This window comes from Anoplopoma fimbria, chromosome 2 (assembly GCF_027596085.1).
Source record: "Anoplopoma fimbria isolate UVic2021 breed Golden Eagle Sablefish chromosome 2, Afim_UVic_2022, whole genome shotgun sequence".
Taxonomy (NCBI): domain Eukaryota; kingdom Metazoa; phylum Chordata; class Actinopteri; order Perciformes; family Anoplopomatidae; genus Anoplopoma; species Anoplopoma fimbria.
Genome location: NC_072450.1, coordinates 23232261 through 23255389, shown reverse-complemented (window position 1 = coordinate 23255389; position 23129 = coordinate 23232261).

Sequence of the window (23129 nt, the reverse complement as noted above, 5' to 3'; positions counted from 1 at the left end):
CTGCTGTGTAGTATGTAGGGCTGCTCCTTCTTTGTCGATTAGTTGACTAATCGAATCATTTCTGTCATAGTAGAATAAGATTTGGAAGTTGATTAATCTTTTTTTTTACGATTTTTTCATACGGAATTATGTTTTTTCAAGAAACTTATGAACACATCTCTGGTAACCTAAGTTTTAAAGTTGTGCTTTTGTGTAATGTTTCGAGGCAAAACTCAGTTTTACATATCTGTCAATTAAACCAACTAAATGATTAGTCGACAAAATCATATCAGCGTTATTAGACTAAGAATATATTGGTTTGCAATGTTTATATTCATAAAACCTTGGAAACATATACATTCATTTTTTTATATTAATGATATTGACTGTTGAAACAATTTATCACTCTAAATGTAGTTTACTTTTTTTCATTGATACAACTGTAAAACAGCGTATATGCCTTACAGATAGTCATCACTATACTTTAGACAGTGTTCACGTATCCCTCTTTTTTTGTGTGCTATGTTGTGTTCTGCAGCGTACAAATTGGCCTTCCCTGTCTTTGCACTGTGGAGAGTCCACATAGCCAGAAATATTTGCACATTGTTACCCTTTTCCTTATAATTTCTCTGTATATTGGAGCTTATACAGCAAATATTTCTAAATGTCACCTTTCAGTCCCATAATTCCCAGTGTGTGGCTCCCGCTTTGCTGATGTAGAATAAAACCTTGAATATGGAGTATTTTGATAGATCTGGAGTGTATCCTCTGTATTTTCCCCCTCCATATTTTTAGAGCACACACAGCACAGTACCGAATCAATTTTTGTTTGCAGAATATGTCAGAACTGACTCACTATACCTACTGCAGAGTATGCTTTGTCAGAGTCAGGGAATCCCACTCTCTTCAGTGACATTACTGATTAAAAAAGACAGCTTTTGTAGGGCTGCAACTGAAATAATGATTTCATCTTGGTATTCATGTTTATTTTGGGGGGGCATGCCACAGTTTAATGTTGACAAAAAAAGGCATGTTGTAACCCCATTTCTAAAGAATCCGTTTTTATATTACACATCTTAAAAGAGATTCTCCGGACAATATTTCTCAGTTTGCAACTGGAGATAACATAATTTTTTGCATGTGTTTCAGCAGTTAGTTACCTCCATTTTTGTTGATTTGGTCATATTAAAATCTAATAACATAATCCTGGAAATTATGTTATTTTAGTTTAGCCATTCAAAAAGACCACCAGGTTTCAGTTAACTTTACACAAAACTTCAGCTGTCAAATGTCCACTGACTGTCTGGAAAAACAGGACACAGAATCAGGATGCGATTAAAAACCATGTTCAGCTGAGGCTTAAAAGAGCAGCCCTGTTGGCTAAACATCCCTCTCTAATGTTTTTCCAAAGACAGTTCCTTTGGGGCTAAATGTGGGAAGTAGGTCATGCCTTTTCAGAGCAGCCATTTTCTGTTGGTACAGCATAAATTTTTCATGTACATAAAGTCCCGTATGGATAGGGAGAGGGAGGGGTTTGGAAAGACTATGTAAACACAGTAAAGAATAGCAACCTTTAATACTATGACACTGCAAGTACTACATCTAGGTTGCATAATAGCATTTATACTTCACTGCTCGTTTATACTTTCAGACAGCATATCACATTTTTGTAGTCCATGCAGACTTCTTGAATTCTGATTTAATTCAATACGGACATTTTTGAGTGTTTTATATTCCATAAAAAAAAGTTAAAGTTGGTGGATTAATGCAAATGGTCAGCTATATAACTTCTCCTGTGAGTCAAATTGTTGTTTCAACTTTAAAATTCTGAGATAAAAGCTTACAAGGATGTAAGGCAGCCAGGCTCCTCTGCCAATCAATACAGTATAAACACAGTGCGGGAATATTTGAGTGAGTGTAGTGAAAAGAATAATAAGATGCAGAAGTTTGTATGTCCCTGAAATCACGATTTCTGTTCAGAAATAGTCTTATGGCTAATATTCCTATTTTTAGCCAAAAACTGAGAACAGATGTAAGTGGAATCTCCATCAATCTTAGTTATAAGATGGATGCAAAAATACCTTATGGTGACTTTATTTTTCAAGTTTGAAACAATAAATAAATGATCTCATTCCCTTCATTCATTCATTCATTTTCCGTAACCTGCTTATTCAGTTAAGGGTCGCAGGGGTACTGGAGCCGATCTCAGCTGTCCAAAATATATAGGGACAGTTTTACTGTAATAATCTTCTCAGATGCGAGACAGGGCAAATCCAGTGAACGTGCACCTGCACCTTGTGTTTTTATAATGGCGATATAAAGATGAAATGCCATGTTACTGTTTAATATTTACATGAACATGTAAATGCTTTTCAGAAACTTTGGCAAGCTTTGAAGACACTGCGTGGAAGACAGTACACCTTCATTTTGTTGTTTTTTATTGTCACAATATTTTTTATATTTCATGTAAAAATGGGCTTAAGCATGCAAAGAGGGCAGAATTATGAAAATCATACATGAAAGAAAATGAAAGGTAATGCTTGTTACTGGACATCACTGTTATCAGTCAGCATGGGGAGTGGATTCACTGACAGATAACTATAGTATATCAAGATCAATATTTATCTTAATGGACACATTAATAGAAAAACAATAAATGTAAAACACATTTAAGCAAAATAGTGAAATTGTGTGTGTGTGTGTGTGGATGTGTGCGTGTGTGTGTATATTTATTGTCTAAGGTCCAAAATGAGATCAAAAAATAATATTTCCAATTAAACATTGTCATAATAAAATCTTAAATTGTATTGTGTTGTCTCCTACAGAAAAAAGCAAGTTGTAAACACTATGCACAGTAATACAATCCAATACAACAGTGCTGCTTTTAACTCAATTAACTAATTAAGTTTGTTAATGAGGTGACAATTATGCAGGCCTATTCCACTGGATTAGTTTCATTGCGCAGATGTTTTGAGTTTCATTTTCACTCAGTTTTTATGAGCATCCACCACATTTGGCATAAATAATGTCATAGATAGGTTACTTATGCAGTCAGTTAGGATTTATTTAGCCATTCGAATAAGTAGAAAGTCAATAAAACAAAACTGGAAAAACCTGCTACCCCTGCATAATTTTCTCTCCTCTGTTGTTCTGCAATTGGGCAGAATGGTGGGTAGCTCATTTAAAACATGCAGCATGTACAATAAAGCAAACATAAAACCGCCACCACTTTGAATAATCCAAGTTCTGAACAAAAAGCAGAATTATAATAGTAATTAAAAATTCCAAAAAAGGATGCCTTTTCAGATTGGACACACCATCCCTATGCGTTTATCAAACGATCAATAAAACTCATGGAAAGCACTTGATGTCTTATCTCAGTGTTTGTGTCTGTCTTCCTTAAAACAACCAACAAAATGGATCAGGGTGGCACTGCTCTTGTGCAGCTGAACCCCACAAAGATGAGCTTAACACCATGAGCCAGATGAGCCAATGTTACATCAAGGAAGTTAAAGTGAAAGAGGAAATTTGGGAAACATAGAATTAGGGAACCATGAGAAAAAAAAAGTTTTTATATCAACATTACACTGTAATTAGACAGTAATTGGCTAATAATGTATGTGAGATTATCGAGACCAACTTGTGCGTAGTCAATAGTCCTCGTAGTAATGTTGTATATAATGGTTCAACAGTTGCATAAAAGCAATTTCCACAGAGAAACATTGCAGTAAAATTAGTGACTTCCTTTGTAATCCATTGTACAGCTACAGCAAAGCAGGTTTTCATACTCCACTTCCCCGGGGCCCCACCTGCTGAGATGACACTCTGAGATGTCTCACTGAATATTCATTAAGTTCTGAGCCTACCGCCACAGCCCCCCACTGGCAGCAAGCCTAAAGGGATATTTCAAGATGTATGTTTAAAAAAGGATCTTTGCTTATTTTATGTATTTTTGACAGGAATAGGCTGTGTACATACATGCAGTTTGTTGGTTGGACCCCATGGAATATAATCATCACTTTTCTGACACTTGCCCACAAAACACTTCTGCATCAGATTACATTTTAGTGTACAGTTGTTTAAGTTATGATGTCGACCTCCTGTAGCTCCCAATTTAACTGATCCCAGGAGAGTTTGTAGATCATCATACGTACTTTGTGATTTGTGAAGAGAGACATAACTGTTGAGTTGTTCAAAGATAAAGTTTGGAGCTTTGAGTGCTGCACATCAAATGCCACTTAGATTCGCTGAACTGCTGTGATGACTGACAATGACTGATATACCACACTACAGGTAAAAATAATGCGTAATCAATCATACATAAGACTTACTAAAAGACAAGAAATACATTTTCTTGAATTTGGTTAAAGTGACACTTTAAATAGTATGAAGCTTTAGCTTAATAAATAAAATCCTTACAGTGTTCAACTAGCACAGCATTGCAACAGCAGTTGTCTGCCCCACAGTTTGTTTTAATGTCCAATTAAAATTATGTTGGCCATTCAAAACCCTTCATCAACTAGAGTCTTACTAGTTTATACCTATTTTTTTCTTAAGAGTATTTAATTGTTCGTTCGTATAGCTCCACAACAATAAAAAGGTACGATAATACTATCTGTATTTGACCATTTTTGGAATACAACAACTGGAATATCAACAAAACAACAACCAGATTTGTCTAGCATGACAATAATAACTGCAGCAGGCTCAAAGCCCATATGGGATATTGTTATTTTTCAAACTGAAAAATGCAATTCGTGGACCACAGTTTTGTCCTCCCCATTTTTATTCCCTCCTGAGGATTGAAACTTGTGAAGTTGGCAGGTTGAGACAGAGAGCAGCTGCTGGAGGGAGATAGCATGACTTCAGGTTCACAGCCATGGCATAAATCTTGACCTCTCCTGCAGCAGCGTGGATGGAGGGTCACAGTGTGCCTGGGTCATCATCACAGAAAGATGTCAAGGGCCAAGAGGGACACTTACCCTAATACCCTCCCTCTCCTTTTCTACCCTGAAGGTGTTCTTCAGATCGATTTTACCTTTGAGGTGAAAGCAGTTTGATATGTTCAGCTAAAGCCCACTTATGGCAGGCTGACTATAGTATAAGCCAGGTTAAATTCCAGTGCACTTTTCATAACACACAGGGCCGTCAGCATTTCTTGCCTTATAGAGCAATGATCAGGGCACTAAAGTGCTCTCAGAGTTGTCCAGGTGTGCTGTTAGAACCTGGTCCAACCCTGTGGCTTAGTTGCAAAACAATGTGATGAAAGATGGTCTAATAATTAATCTAACATTAATATAAGATATTGCATGTTATATTATAGTGCAAACATGGAGTCTTCAGCTTCCAGATTAAATAAACCAACTGTATGTTGTCCAAACTATGTGTTCATAGAAGTTTTTTAACATAAAGTCTTACAAATTTTAACTTTATAAATATATGGTCAAATTGTGTTATGAACTTCATGGGTAGTTTTCTCATCAGTCTGCAATAACCGATCGATTAGATGGCTGGAAACTATAAATTCTGAGCATTCTAATGCACCTGAACCCACTTTGCATCTAAACACTTAGCGGCTGCTGTGCTATCATTGCAATTTCCTGAGGCAGGTGGTTCTAATGATATCTATTTGAGTCCTTTGGACTTTTGCATTCTCCATTTATCTGTCCTTCAGCATGGAGCTCCCTAAGTCATATATGAGTATTAATCAATATTCATTGTATTTATTACTATTTCAATGTTTTGGGGAGATTTTTGTTATTTGTAACATGGCTGTAGGGATAAACTAGTGTTTTGAAGTAAAACTCCCAGTAAACAATCAACAGTAACAAGTAAACATGGGCCACCTTAGTGTATCTTTATTCATTTCTAATAAGTAAAGAGCAGTGGAATACATTCAGTTGCATAATTATCCATAGATATTGGTTGTGATGGTGGTATTGCCTTTTAAATTAAAGTAGTATCTAAATTTAATTAAGATACTAAACAAGGGTAAAATACATATTTCTTTCCCTTTATTGCATCTCCAATTACTTTAGAATGGTAATTGGAAAAGGTTTAGATACAATATATTTATATTCCTTACCTTTTTTATCTTTCAAAGGACACAGAAATATGCATAAAAGCCTTAGGATTGAGGAGCTATTCCTGATAAATTTTGAGTGTCATTTTAGCCGTTTCTTCTGATGGATAGGGCTAGGGGATATGTAGTTCACATTGATGAACAGGCAATAAAGTAAAGTTGGTTAGTAATCTCACCTGAAGAATTGATTTAACCTTGACCTTTTGTGTGTGTTTTTTTTTCCCTGCAGTTCTGAACTCATTCTTAGCCCAGTCCATTTGAGTTTGTATGAGAATCCTTGAGAACATTTCACCGCCTACATGGTTGCAAGTAAGTTGCAATTTGTCACAGCAGGCCAAACAGTAAAGATACGTAGAGTGAGTTTGTCTAGACTGAATTAAGTATGGCACTACATCTATTTCAATGGAGTGTGTATTTGGACTGGTAATGCATGTAGCCATGAGTGGGCGTGAAAAAGCAACTACCAGGGGAAGCTATTGTTGGACTCACAGTGGGATTTCCTGGAAGGAGTACATACTACTGCAGACCCTGTATGCATTAAGTCAAAGTTTTGGCTGTACTATTTTCCCTTACAGATGCTCCTCACTCCAGGCAGAGTATTGATAATTAAACAAACTGAAGTTTTGACCCATTGGTTTTAAGTCAGTTAATCTTTTTTTCTCCCACTCAGCCACCCGACTCTAGTGTTCAGGCTTCCTGGACTGAGCATAAGAATGTTTATAGCCAACGTCTTCTTTTATGCAACATAATCCAGTATTTTTTAGCATTTTTGCAAACAACAGCAAATAATGGGTGATAGCATGCAGCAAAGGTGCCTTGCTCGAGTTAAACCTCGGCCATGTCAAATCAAGAATCTGTAAGATTAAAGTTACAAAATTGTCTCTCTTTTCAGCCATTTCCAAAGAAAATGTTCTACTTTTAGAAATCATTTAAATGGTTATTGTGTTGCACTTCCCTTCTTGTACTTTTGAGAACTGCCACACTGCAATGCATTCAGGCCCTTTAGATATAACACTTGTTTACAGTTTGCACAACTGTTCAACAGGGAACAACAAAGAACACTGTCATATCTGACACTGAGAAGAATGCTCTCCAATAGCCAGCACAGGCCTCTCCTATTCATTCTTCAAGGAAAAATGTAATTTTTAGGAATATTGTTAAGTGTTTTTGTATTTTTGTAAAAACTTCTTGCGAGAAATACTAATCATTTTGTAAAAAATAGTGATTTTAAATGTCCTTTAGTCATAAATGTTGAGAGCAAAGCACACTATATTTTATTTTTTTTATTTTGTTTGCATACCTAAATATTTACAGTAACTTATAAAATAGCAGTTATAATGTAAAGGTATACAATGTATTAAAAATCAATTGATAGAATTGTTAATACTTTGGTTACTATAATGTACATTTTTTAAGCTCTGAACAGTAGTCTTTAATAATTCAGTGGAAGAGTTTCTCCAGGCGTAATGCAGCCCAGTAACCCTGAATATATCTCTAGGCTTTACAACCATATATCAATTACCGTACAGCTTTTCAGGAGTCTATCATTAAACTCTAAAAATAATTGCACTCATCCATGTGAATGCTTGAAACTCTTTCAGAACATTAAACTGCCTATCCACTTTAGCTCCCTGGAATTTTTGAGAATTTATTTTATGTTATTTTTCATAGCTAAAGAAAACGCTAATACCATCAGATAACTACTCTTTATTTTTGATTAGGCAGAGTTGGACACGCTGGAATTAGTATATATGTTTGGACTGTGCAATGTTGATAACGTCTGATATTAGTATTCATAGCCTACACGAGATGGCATAGACAGTGGGGGCCAAAGGGGCTTTGGTGTAAACTTGCAAAGTGATATGCTCTGCAAAATCTTTGATGCGCTTACTGTCATGAGTGGATGTTAATCCTCCCATCTTCTTGCTGTATTAAAAGTGTGGATTTAAATAACACAGAACTAGTGATATTGTCCAAAGGTGAAAATTGGCATCAGAATTTGTAAAATGTAAGCCACACACACACATTCTAAAATGCAAGGATAATTACAACTTCTCTTGAAATAGCCATGTCCATGATAGAAAAGTGTTATGCATCAGTCTATATAATATTTTATAATTACGTACATCATAAAAATACCAATTTAATCTTGCAACGCAACAAAGAAATCCTCTAAAGAAAACACCACATGAGGTTAGTTGAAGGCATCTCCTTATAAGTTGAACATTATCCTCTTAGTCGGGGGAAACGTCCCTGCCTTCAAAGTGTATTTGAATGAATGATGAATGAGGATGTTTGGGAAATGGCCAAAGAAAAAAGGGGGAAAAGCCAAAATGTCTTTCTGCATTGACAGCAACATTTTCCCTGAGAGGGATTCTAGTTTGTTAACATTGACATCTCATTGGAGCTTGAAATTCAATTGAAGACAAAACGGTCGTTTATCAATCAGCTTTGTCAGTTACATCCTTTGAGTGTGCGTGAGTAGCATAGTAGTATAAGTAAAAAGTAAATGTTACACCAGTGTTTCCCACAAGATACATTTTTTATAAGACCATACCAGTGTTTTAGCATATATATCCCCATGTATCAAAGCCCTTGTATGCTGCTATCCATATTCCACCATAGTGAATGCTTTGTTAACCTCTGTGTCTTACGGACTCCTAGGGAAGGTGCTCTGTGAATCTAAGCAGCAAGTACACAAGGAATGGGTAATTGGTGGAAAAAACTGAGATTGTGAGTACTGTGAATCAAAGTTGAAGCACTTAGATATAAAATTATTATATTTGTTATTCATTTATTTTTCCCTTTCCCTTTGTTTTGCTTTCAAAAAGGTTTTGTAGGAAACATCTTTGAAATAGAACTTGTTCTTAACCTGTATCACATGTGACACACATTTCATATATTCAAAACACTATTTAATTCCCATTTTAGTAAGAGATAGAATTTATCATATGTGAAAAAGTAAATTCCATTAATGAAAACGCATATTACACAAATAAATACAATATACACATTTGTATTAGTGACAAATGTACTTTTTTACCTTTTTCATTACATTTATAGATTGTATCTTGATTTTGTATTCTTTATTCATGTATACTTTCTCTAATCCTCTAGTCCTGAGCACAACCATAGAGGACACCACATTTCACTCCATATAACTTACTAAAAGATGATCCAGCTGCCTGGTGAGTGAGCGATTGAGACACACCGACTCAAGCCGAGTCACCATGTTGGATCGAAAGTGATGCCCAAGACGAGAATTGGCCACCAGGCCCCACCAGCACACAATTTTGTGTCACTCTACATCTTAAAATACTGGATGTTGAATCCTCAAATAATCTGGCGTCATAAAAAGTTGAGAGAAGCGAAATCAAAAGATAGAACACTACTACATTCATGATTCTGGCCAGTAAAGAGGGCAATCTGTGTGACAGACTCAGGCACGGAGTGTTAATTTAATTACTTAAGTTATGTGTATAAAACCAACGAGGAAAAGCAAGTGAGGCATGTTCACAATGCGTCATACAAGACAGGGCCAAGATTTACAGTAATGAACCCAAATGTGCCATACTACTCTCCAAGGTCAGAGTGGAGCCATCACTGCACTTTGGGAGATTAATGCTGAGTTTACAGGTAACCTTCGCTGCTGAGCAAGGACACTGCCCTGTGAGATGGGCCTAATTTTAGAGATATTGCTGATATTCCTCTGTGTAACTCTGCTCACAAATCTATTTGTGTAGCCTATAGCCTGTCATTCATGTCCTATCCTTGATGTTCTATACATGACTTACAATGCAAAACAATATTTTGATCTGTATATATTACTAATAAACCAAGCATTTCTAATTAGTCAAATGAAATAAGCATAATGTTGTTAAAGACAGATCTATGAAAGGGCTTCCATGTGTAAGGATCCCTCATCCCTCACCAAACAGATACATGCAGGTGTACGTAAATGCGTTGAGTATTAATGAAACAAATACATTTAAGGCTATAAACAGGCTATGGCAGTAGGTAAAGCACTGAAAGTCGGACAAATGCATTGTTGGTTTTGGTCTCTCACAGGATTTATATATATATTATACACCTTATCTTCTGATTTTAATATTCATTTTTAATATTCATATTTTTAATACGTTTAATTAATTTAATACACATATCAAAGTATTCACATACTGTATAGGAAAGCTCACGTTATTTGAGAACAAATGATCAAAATAAAACTTTATTGTCTTCAGTGAACTTCAAACTATGGTATGTTTGGAGCTAATTGGCAAAAATGTACATACCTCTTCAATTTCCTTAAAAAAAGTAGCCTAAAGCATAATGGATATTGCAGTATTGACTTTTGCTGACTACATTAAAGCAGCCCACAACAGAAAATAGTAGATGTGACTGCATGGAAAGAACCGATCATAGCAGTGTGGCAGCGAAATTAAATCATATATGGTACATTTATAATAGTACTTTCAAGGCTTATTGTGCGTAGCATTGTACATTGTGTGTGTAGGAGTGACATTATCGACTACTTAATCCATCCTTTAGGTGTACAATATAACAAAGGCTGTTTGGAGGTGTGACCTTCTCAAATGGTGGAGGACAGTCCAAGATTTATGTCACAGATGAGAGTTTCTGTTGGGAGCCCTGACAGACGGATAATCCTGTGGTTTAAACTTGGCAAATATTGATCCCATGGCCCACAGTGGCAAGCCTCAAGACCTGAGATTGAGGGAAATGGATTACTCTGCAGAGTCAAAAAAAAGAAGACAGATGAGGAAGGGCAAAATATACTATCAAGACCATCAAGTTAGATAAGCCATTGCGAGGAAACATGCACATTAATTCTCAGCCATCCCACTTGGAGATATTGCATGATCTCCTCTCAGTAAAGGGATGTCTTGCATTCATGGTTTAAATGCCGGTTCTCCTCATCCATCAAAGCAAGCATTGCAACCCTGCTACTATTAACATTAACCCCAGTAACATAGCCACACATAACAAGGCTTTATAGAGAGTGATGCGATGGATGAGGGTCACTGCTGGGACCTTAGTTTTTTGTTAGAAAACTTATTCTCCTTGGCCAACCTTAAAACAATCTGGACTTTACAAAATTCATCCAGACAATTTGCAGGCAGATAATGTTCTCACCATTGCCCCAACCAATTATTATAGCAGGCTGTTCTCATCCAGCATTCATTGCAATAACTCCAAAAAATAATTTCCTGTCATTCATAGATGTACTTGTACAAGGCAGAATGATAGAATTCTGACAAGCATTAACCAACTCAAGCTTGTTTCCCTGTTATGGGATCATCCAAATAATAAAAAGTCATTTTTTAACTATAGTGGGAAAATATATGATTTCCTGCCAAGCACTTAGAGGGTGCACATACTTGTTATATTTAATTGACTTCAGTTGGTCCTTTAGATATTCTAAAAAAATAGTTATTGTATAGGGCTGAGACTGGTTGGTATAACCAAAGGAGAAAAGATAATCTATATGAGTAAAGTAAACACAACATCTCATGTGACTTCTTTTCTCAGATATCTATAAGTATAGGTATACCTTATACTACTACGCAGACACACGTGTGCACAGTGTATGTGTGGTTGTGAATGCATGCTTAACAAGCAACAAGCAATTATTTTGAGTTACGGGCAAATAATACAAACTAAAATCAGTTGAGTAGGTTCCCTCTCATACATTATTAAACAAAATGTGTAATGTACTAATGTGAGATGTAATGTGTACTAAACAGACCTACACGAAGGCACACCACTTGGTTCACAGCACCATGTAGTTTTGCTGACACTGCAGAATTATTTTCTTTTACCAATTCATTTTGATATGGGTTCAATGTTCACAGGGGGTTAAACGTTGAATTTAACATTTTTCTTTTACACCACAATTGAGTTAACGGGACATTCAAGCGGATGATTGCAGTTCAGCTCACATGGCATTTAAATAATTTAGTGTTTTCAAAGGTGTTTGCTCTTCCTCTGTTACATATGAATGAAACAGTGTGCTCAGTGTGATGATAAGTATGTGAATAATATATTGTTATCTGTAAGCTACATTGATAGTGTTACATTTGTTAACCATACTTGTTAAGAATTTTAAATCTTCTGTATCTTCTGTGATATAAACACAATCAGCAGGCAGACAGACATCATATTTTTTCAAAGGTCAGGATCACCAGCACAGCACACTTTGAGCAGTAAGAGTTCAGTTCCTTGTTGAAGGGCACTTCAGTGTGTTGATGGAAACCATATTGCAATACCCTCCAGGGAGTAGTTCACAAGCCACAATACTTTTGGATGGGTGGTTGTGCTCTGAGCACCAGCTGGATGCAGAGAGGAATTGGTTTTCTCCTGACATTGCCAGTTGGCACACCTGTCCATGAATCAGGTTAATTGGCTTAGAAGTTAAAACGTCTCTTATTCACTGATATAGTAAAAGAGGAAAAGAGAGAAAGGGGTCTTCAACATACGGGTATGCCAATAATTTATTTATATTTTTTCTGTCTGTTCTGTATAGGAGTTGTTGTCCTTGTTCTGTGTGAATTCCTGTTAAAAGCGTATATATTCAAAAGTAATTATTTTATATTCATACCTTAATGTATTCCAGTTTCAAAGAGTCCTTATACCTTACCCACAAAATAGGTAAATCCTCATTATCAAAATGACTTGGTAAAGTTTGGGGGAATCAATCAAAAGTCATCACTCCCTTCCAGTTGGCAGGACACAAGACATTAATCTTCAGTGGCGAAGTCAACGTTATTTACAGCACTCCAATACATTATTACATTTCATTACATTGCACTTATGTTGCATTGCATTCATTAGTCAGCGCATGGAACAGCCGTCCAATGACAGACCACACTGGTACATTTTTAGTAAGACTATAAGAACGTCATACTATTTCCTGTCCACGGAACAGTCTTCCTGTTCAGACTCACAAGGGGCAGGCATTGGTTGCAGGGTATAGCAGGGAAATCTCCATGCCGGATCCCCAGTAAATTACAGAGAATAACAAATAACTGTAGATGAACAGAGAAAAATGTGTTCATAGCCCCAATCACGCTTAGTATACGGAAATTAAACTCATGCAGACTCTGAAAGGAAATCAAAGCAACCAAAGGAACCCATTCAAGGACATTCCACATAATTCTACAAAACCAGGGCTGAGCATGTTAATTTTTCTCAAAGGTAACTTGATGGTTCGGCAGAACATTTTAACAGCTTAGGGTGCACTTATCAGGTACAATCAAATAGCGAAAAGCTTTTCAAAGAAGCCATTTGTCAATCAGATATCACCTCTGTTGTTAGGAAATCCAGTTTTATTCTCAAGTTCCTTGTGAAATACTATATTACCGAAACCTTCATTGAGTCCTAACCTTTTAGGTAGACAGTTGATGGAAAGCTGTTAGAAATTTAAAGTGATCCAATGTTGCACAAAGTTCTAGCCCACTTCAAATGAATGGCTGTGGCCACATATGATTTCATGAGGACCAAATATATTAAGCACAAATGTTGCATACCAGCACCACTACCCCCATGGATTTGGTTCTGCAAAAGACTGACCATCTCAACAAGAGTTCATCTGATCTACTTCACATTTAGTGGGTGTATTGAAGGGGACTTAAGAGAGAGCGATGTCAAATTTAGTGCAAATTGGACATGCAACACATCTAATATTTATAAACTTTGAATAAACAAGCATCCAGGACTCTATGCAGCACATGGGTGCTAGACTTGGGTGCTAGACCTTGGTGCTGGATATACTAACGTTTCATGGACTCTTGATAAAATGTGATTTCCAGCTTCTTCATCTCTTCCCTGGAGTGAGTCAACACCAGCAGATAGCCAACTGGAAGCAGAACTGAATCAGTGTATTTCACAGTGTTTCACAACTTGGTTGTATTTTTTTGCTCTCCCTGTTCCTTTGTCTCAAAGTAATTTGGTTAGATGGCTGAAATAAGGTCTGCGGTTAACACGAACTAAAGACATTTAACCTTTTTTTTATCTACGATATAAAATACACCGGTAGTTACCCGTCTTGTGAATTTTGAAGCTCTTAAGTGTCTTTCAAAGGCGGTTGCTAACCAGTGGCGAAATGAGACTACAAAATGTCATCACACCGACCAGTCTGCGTTCACAGCCTTGTTGTTTATACTCACATGCAACCTTGGTGCATGTGATTGTGGTGCAGTTTGTTAATAGCCTAACTTTAGCTTTTTATGTCTGCCTATTGCGTTCACGCTTCAAAAATCATAAAAGTGGTGTTCATTTTTAAAGATTATCTTGCTTAACGAATGATGTAAACTTTTGTTTGCTGCAGAACTAATTTTCTGCAATAATCCTAAATACAATGTAAAAATCTTATTGGCTTTTTTAGAGTTAACCAGTATGATGCTAACTTCCGGGTTGGCCCTCTAAAATACATCATCCCAGCAGGACTCTATTTCCCTAGTTTATGATCTGATACTAACTTCCACACTAATAATTTTACCTCCAGAGATATTCCTCCGCCAATTAAATCCATGCCCTATTTTATGTCAAAACAAGCGACTAATATGCCTATTTGGAAATTATTGCAATAAGTGTGTAATTAAGTGTATTTCACTGAGATTTCTGACTGTGAGTAACCCCTAATTGGATGTTCTTTCAAGGTCAGATTAAGTGCTTTCAGGGTCCAAGGCAAACTTTGTCTTGCTCTACTTTTCACCCTTTCTAAAACTACAAATGTTGGTTTTGGCAGTGATCGAAGAAGAAGGCTAGTAAAAACATTTTTCTGAAGTAAAACTTAAACTACTATTACTAAATATTAATTATAAAACTATTAAACCCACACAGTAAAAGTCCTGCTTTCAAATGTTCACCTCAAGTGAAGAGTGAAAGAGGTATAATCAGTACAATGTACTGAAATTTACAGTGACAATCTCGAAGATTTCATTCAGAAAAATATCTGTTAAGTCACTATCGCAGAAGGAAGTAACACATTGATGATTGAGCCTTTGGACCACTGATGAAAGTATTGCAATATTTATATATTTGCAGTATTACGCACTGGGTATCTAAGACAAAAAAAATGCTGTATTACTGATTTTCTCATTTGTATACACACAAAATGAAACTATGAACACAAGCCGAAACAAAGAAAACAAGAAAAGACTACATATTGCTAGACTCTAAGCACAATTCAATTTTCTTTTTTCAAATTTTAAACCAACAAGGACAAAATTGTGCATAAAATCTGAATCTTCATCTTAACCTATAACATTTCTTTGTCAGGTTAATGTAGCCTGGTGTGATGTTAACTTCACTGACTATTAACTCACTTCACTGTGAGTCAGAGTGACTAACGACTAACGAGACTACAGAGTTACAAGACTTACAAGGCATCTCACTGACTCTCGTGAAACAAAATGTCAATATTTACTTTTAGTTTCACACAGGATACAAATATCGGTACTATGGACAAAAGTCCTTTGTTTGTTGGCACATCCACTTCCCCTTCAGCCCTTGACTTGGGGACTATCGTTGTGTACTATTTCAAATTCATTCAGATATTTGTACATTTGATTTTTTTTTTTAAATGCATTAATTTACCTTTATTAATTTACCAATTGGAATATAATACAAACATATATTTTCATATCAACAGCACGACTGGACATTTGCTGCTTGTGTTCTATGTGATGAATACACTTTATTGTGGATTTCTGTTGTGTTTTTTTGAATTTGTGAAATTAAAAAAGAAAGAACTCTCCTGTATTTGGAAAACACACACAGAAACATTCACAGTTTGGTTACTGCCAAGCTAGTCTTGGCAAAGCTAAAGCAAATACAAAAAACCCTTCTGGGCAGCATTCCTATCGACTCAGTAGCCTCATCCAAATGCAAGGAAGAAGCGATTGGACAAGTGAGCCCAAATTGACTAAAACCTCGCAACAATACGCTAACAGTGACTAACAGTGCAAACAAAAGGGACAGAATGCCTCAAATAATTAAATCACAGATGTGCTATAAACAAATAGTGTTCCAACTGATAAACCAACTGTTTTCTATATTTCAGCTACTGTCCATGTACTAATGTAGAACTTATGGTTTGAGTATTTCACTTTAGAAGTAATTATAGGGTAACCTTGAATTCATCCTGACTCCAATTAGTTATGATTATATCTATCCAGTCTTTGTATCGTCACAAAGACTGGATATATATAACAAACTTTGAAATGAAAATGTCCAAACTGGACATATTATTTCTCACTTCAGCTGTCAAACATATTAGATTATGAAGGTAATCACAGAATTTTAGTTAGTTTGTTTTTCTTGTTTTTTTATCTTTGTTATATTATATGTATTTATCTAAAAAAATCAGTCTTTTGGGGCTTTGCAGGGTTAGCAAAGAGTTTGTGTACTATCTGACCCAGAATTTCAAACAATGCCATGGAGATAAATGTGAGAGGTTGACTTTGTGACGATAACTTTCAGTATGGGTTGGATAAATAGTTGAAAAATCTATGAATGCCATTGATATTGATGTATCCCTTTAAAACGACTGCCTGCCTTCGATAGATCAGCATCTTTTGCTCGACAAACACATTGCATTTCCCATCACAGGAAGAGGCATAGAGTATTGCACTAACATAGTCATTTAATTGTCGGCCTTACAACTCTATACAGTGCTTAGCAACACTGGATGCCTCCCTACAGTGCTGCTAACCACGACATAGGGAAGTCATTGCTCCCTGTTCTTTAATCTTGCATCTTTTATTCAGATTTCTAGCTTTCTCACTGGTGTTATTTGCTGCTTACTCGCCATTTACTACACTTAATTTAGAGATTTTTCTTTATGTTTATCTGTGACATGGAATATATAAAGTAGAAATCTAGTTCCAGTGAACCTAACAAGAGAGTAATCTGTACTCACCAGCCAAAAAAAAGAAGAATCTTACAATGCAGGAAAAGGATTTATCATTTTTAATGATGAGTTCTGACTATTTACCTAATGCCTACACTTCACACTACACATTTCACTGTTAATCACGTTGTATCAGATGTAGATGTCAAAATAGCTTGCATGCCCCCAACAGAACATTGGGGGCAGTGAAAGAAAACCGTATATAGAGGATTTGCTGAGGAAGCACCTGCCTCTTATTGCATCATACAGACTACAACATATATATCTCAATGGACCCCTGCAGCAGTTTCTTTGTGACTTTCAGAGACTTGCTTTCTGCCACTGCATGGCTGGTCATTTAGCCATGGTTGTGCGAGAACATTGTTTTTATAGACTGCTGTGCACAGGCTTTATGAGACAGTGTCAATAGGCTAACTGTCTTCATATTTATTTGTGCTCACTAGTGTCTATTACTCAGATCAGTTTTTCAGTTCATGCACCTTAGAATGTGAACAATAAACATTTTTTTAATCTTGTGTTAAATTTATAGCAACAAATGTTTACTGAAAACTGTGAGTACTGTGAGTCGATGGTATTTCCTGATTAGGAGCTGCAAACAATCTAAAGAAACATTGTGTAGAATGTAAAGAAAAGGACAGCCTTACTGTCTAAAACAAAGATATACAGACCTGACTGGAAAACAGAAAAGGCTGATTATATGTTCATCCACTTACTGCCAGTGCTAAACAAAGAGGCCCAGACATCCTCTCCCCAAGCCACAACCTCCAACTCCTCATAAGGGATCCCTTGTGGTTCTCCCAGCTCAGGTGGGATATGTAAATCCCTCAACATGCTCTGGGTATGTGACTACTCTCCCAGTTGGGATGTGCATGGAGTACCTCACAGTAAGCTACCCAGAATGCATCTTGAGCAAATGCCTGAAACAATTCAACTGGGTCTTTTCATTGTGTAGGTACCAGCAGGTCGAACTGTACTCTGAGCATCCCGATGCTAAGAGTACACTCTGCAGAGAAAATAAATTTCAGCTGTCATATCCATGATCTTATTCTTCTGGTCACTACACAGTACTCGTTACCATAACTCCAACACATGCTGTAGATTGACCCGTAAAATCGAGGGCTTTGCATGTGAATTCCCTCACATGCAGTTTGCTAATGCTCATCTACAAAAACTTCTCAGGGAGTGTATAGGTTTTCAGTGTTTTGGTCAAGGACACACTGCTCTTCGTGGACGTACATGGACTGCCACAGAGATCACACCTGTGACCTGCTATTTATGGGACAATCTCTCAAACCAACATCATACTGTTATGTGAGCAGAATTAATTTACATCACCACTTATTTCCCTTTTCAGTAGCAATATCCACTCAGCATTAACAAAAGCCCATGATCACAAACAGATTCGAACATATATGAAGCAACCTGAGAAAAAAAATGATTCCAACTTGAATAATGAAAATTCCATCTTTGAATTTTCACTTCGCAATAACAGACAAACTCTGGCTTGAATTAATCATTTGTTAACCTCATACAGTAAATCTGTTTTCTACTAGATGAAGTTCTGCTGTATATAATTGATTGATATACTGGTTCATTAAAGCAGCAATTCAGTGTCCAAACAAAAACATTTTGTGGAAAATGTGACTTCTCCACAATAATATAAGTTATTCCCACTATGTTGTGTTGCTTTATGATAACAGTGTACACAGTGACTGCATCCTCTCTTTAAATTGTACTATGATCAACAAATTAAGCCAAAAGATTAAAAACATGGCCACCACCAAAGAAGATTGCCTATTTACTTAAACCATGTTATTACAATAGCCTACTGCGGACCGAGAGGAGATTAGTAGGAGACATATATTTCAAAGCCTTTGTGTGTTGATATCTACAAATAAGCAAAATAAATAGGCTGTCTAAGCAATGCAATACAAGAAGTATTAGTCAGACCCAGCACATGCCCACATGCTTGGCCCTCGGCAGAGCAGCATCACTGGTTGTTGTCTGCTTAATTTTCCTCTGAGAGATTATTTGCACTCGCTTTGAGACCCAAACAAATGCTGGAATGCTCCAAGAGAGAGTGTCACTAAGAGGGTAAATAAATAAATTGGGTAAAATCTTGACAGGTTATTACACCATGTGGGTTTAGAAGGAGGAAGCTCCAGTAATCCATTATTTAAATTTGTTTTGGACTTCAAATTAACTGCTTTGAAAAGAAAGTCATTGCTTACAAGATTAAAGGAGTCCAGGCAAAGCAAGCCATTTTTAAAGCAAAGCAATTTAAGAATACATCATGAATTTTACATGTAGTCATTTTTGCAGTACTTTCGCTTGTAGATTTCCTGTAGTGCTGTTATTTTATGCATTTTTTCTTTTCATCTATCCTATGAATCACATTTCTAGAATGTGTAATCCACGGCACAATGCCATGTTTTAAAAAACAAAAAAAACCAATAACAAACAATACAAAGACACAACTAAGAGTAAAGAGAATTGTTGAAAAAAAAATGAGCAGAAAGAATTGGTCAACAATGAGTTATGACGAGGGAGAACAGCAGAGACAGAAGTTTTCACTGCCTAAATGACAAATGACCTGCACTTCGAATATGAGTACTGGTGAGAGCTTTAGCCATTCATTCGCTAAAATCTCCCATCCTGTTTTTTGTAGAAAACTCCAAATGCTTGACAAAGCACAAAGTAATGTTTGTGTGCATACTTGAAATAACTGACACATGCTTGAATGCTGATGTGGTTATTTTCATCGCTGTGAAACTCATGAATTATGAATAAAAAGTGATGAAACCTAAAGTAACTGTCTGCTCCCCTGAGTCTAAATCTGTTAAAGGCAAAATAATGTAAGGGTATGGAACGGGGGCGCTGGGTGGACAAGTGTGTCTATTGTAGAACACATTCACACCTGCGCTGGTCACAGCCAGAGAAAAACACAAACACTGTTATCTCTTAGATTTAATCCTCAGAACCAAGTGTCAAGTACTTCAATTTGACATAATTTTGTAGACACTCAATGCAACAGCAGTGTTTTAAAGTTAGATTTATTCCATTCTGGTTGCAAACCCAACGTGCAGGGAGTGTTTACTAGACTTCCTAGTACGCAAATATCAAGCAAGTTCAAACAAACGTGAACCATAACACACCACTCACTCTGCATATATGCCCACCATGCTGTCTGTTAGTGACTTCATTTTTAACAGTCGTTTATTTTTGTAGAAATCTTTGAATCCAACAGTGTTAAGAAACAATCACCTACTAAACCACTGTTTGTATAGGGAGTCTTATAATGCAGCTACAGGTCTATTGTCTTTATTTCAATGATGATTTTTATCACAATTTAAATTCATTGTGTCTACCAGGTGCTGCACTAACATGTAACTTAATGCAATAGCGCCTTAGATTTACTGGACAGCGTCAGGACAGAAAGTGGTGTGACATTGATGTCACACAGCCTCAAATAATAGTGTCAAGGTCAGGGTGGCGGATGGGTTTCCAATTCACTTGACTTTGACACCGGAGGCCTTGGTTCACATAATGTTCCCTTGTGGAAGTCAGTGCTGTCTGATAGCTAGACCATAATACACAATTTTATTAACTTGACAGAGAATTTGCGTAAAGGAATCCCGCCACAAAAAACATTTTTCTATTTTTAATATGGTTTATTAAACACTGGTTTCCCAAAATGACTTTCCCTCTAGCACAACCAGAAGGGTTAAATATCATAAGATGTGCTCAATGAATTGGCGAAATACTGAATTTGTTACCATCTATGTTAGCATTGGCTTTTTTCAGCATATTAGTATCTGGCTCAAAGCAGTGCTGTGCTTATTAGCACTACCTCAGAGAGAACACCTTATTATTGATATAATTGTTATTATTATGATTATTACTATTATTATTATTCTTTCTTTTTAAGTTTAATTATTTTCTATGTGCCTTTGGGCTAAATGTAAAACCCATGTCCCATGTTTTCTGATTGTAAATATTATTTTCAGATGCAGAGCGGAATGCTGCTTCTGGATAGTTGTTGAAAAAAACAAACAACTTGTATCCTTGACCATTCTTCTTTCCGTTAATTATTTGCACCTGCACAGATGGCTGCTGGCTGTAACACGTTTCGTGAGGTTTTGTTCTTATCTAGGTAGATATTAACTGACAAGCATGTGTGTTTTACCAAAAGCAGAATAGGAAATTTTTTCCCATACCCCAGTGAAATGAAAACGCGGTTAAGAAAAGAAAATGTTTGGATTTTTTAATTTTTTTTTAATGCCTTGAGTAATGACTCTTACAAAAGCTGTATAAGATACAAACAAGCTAGAGTTCCTCTTAAAATGACAGCGATTGTGTCTCATTGTTAATGCAGAAATATTGACACAGACACAAAGATCCGCAAAGATCCTGTCACTCTTGACAGATCCAATGAGTCCATCTTGAATTATTTAAGTCACTGTACAACTAGTAAATTATGATTTCTTTTGAAGGCAGCATAAAATGTTTTTTTCTAAGGCTCAACATGCTCAATCTGTCAATAAAGGCCTTTGAGTGTTAATTTATGTAGATATTATTGTTAATCACTGAAAGTTCAGATTGGCTGACAGTACCAATCAATCTTGCAGAATGACAATGGACACTGGCACCCAGTAAGTGAAAAGAACTGTGCCTGTACCTTGGTTTATTAAGTTGAAAAAACAATGCTAATTGGCAAAAAAAAATACAACTATTGAACACAAACGGTGTAACAACTGCAGGCCTTTTCTCCTAACAATTTTGGATGAGATTAGAGAGGGTTTAAGCAATAACAATATATCTGATCCCAATCTGTCATTTTAATATTCTGCTCAATTTATGTAGGTAAGATGGAAACTCAACTTCACATTCTGTTGGTAATTTTATACCAGTACCTTAGCAAAAAAATTAGCAAGTAACAACAATTAGTCATGTATCAAACCATAACACAATATTTCAATTCCTGGAGTGTATGATTTGTGTCAGAATGCTGGCTCTCCCTTTAGGAATTATCAAGGGCCCTATGATTTCTATTTTCAAAGCATCGGGAGTTAGCTCAGCAGAGCAGATGAAGACAGAACAGCTAGATACAATCTCCTGGAGGTTGAGCAGCAGAGCATGAAGGAATTATTATTTTAGGAAGTAGATATTTTATATCTGCCTTTGTGTGGCGAATATTTAAATAGTGTCAGAGTAAGATTGCTCAGTGTTCTCTGGTCATATGGTGTAACCATATAAATTAGATTCACATACATGTAGTTATCGTGCAGCAGATGAATTCATCTTTTGTAGCAGGTCGGTGAGTCATACAAGCATAGATTTTGGGTGGGTGACACACTCTGATTCAAACCCTGAACAATAAATCACACTGACACACCGTGGGCAGAGTAACAGCCTAAAGGCAACGCTGTTGTTTTTCACTTGATCAGCAAGATTGAGATAAGATACAAATATACAGGAGAAATGTCTGCATAAAGGTATCAGAGGGAATGACAGTAATTATTAGTCACTGTGAGATTCTGAGAGACATCATTGAACTCTTTTTTTCTTTTCGTCAGCACATTTTGAATAACCCAAGAAATGAGCTGCTCACATTCAGTGTTAAAAACATTTGAACCAAGTGGATAGCTATATAGATATAATTACATGTTAAAGTGGTCCAAAGATCCAGTTTAATTTCCCCACTTAAAAATTCTACCTTTTTATACCTAATCTGAAAGTTGAGCAGTGGTTGGGATACATTGTTTACTCAAGAACTGCACTTAAATGTTCCCTGTTTATATTCAGAAAATGATTAATGTGTTTTGCAATCCGAGCGTTATCCGAACTATGATTACTCGGCTGGGCCGGTGGCGTTGGTCTTTGAGTGCATGTGAGCGTGCCCCACTCGCTAGCTCATGACCGCTACTCTGCACTACTCTCATTAGGCGGTTGCAGCTTTGTCGCAGAAGCGTAGCGTCCCACCTTATGTCCCCCCCGGTGAACACTGTGAGCTCTGCCAGCACTGTTGCCATTGTTTGCACTGTTAGCACTTTTAACAACGGCTGTGACCCATTGAGAAGCTCTCAATTTCTATTCTACCTTTAAGTAGAATTCTGTACTTACTTTGAGTATTTCCAT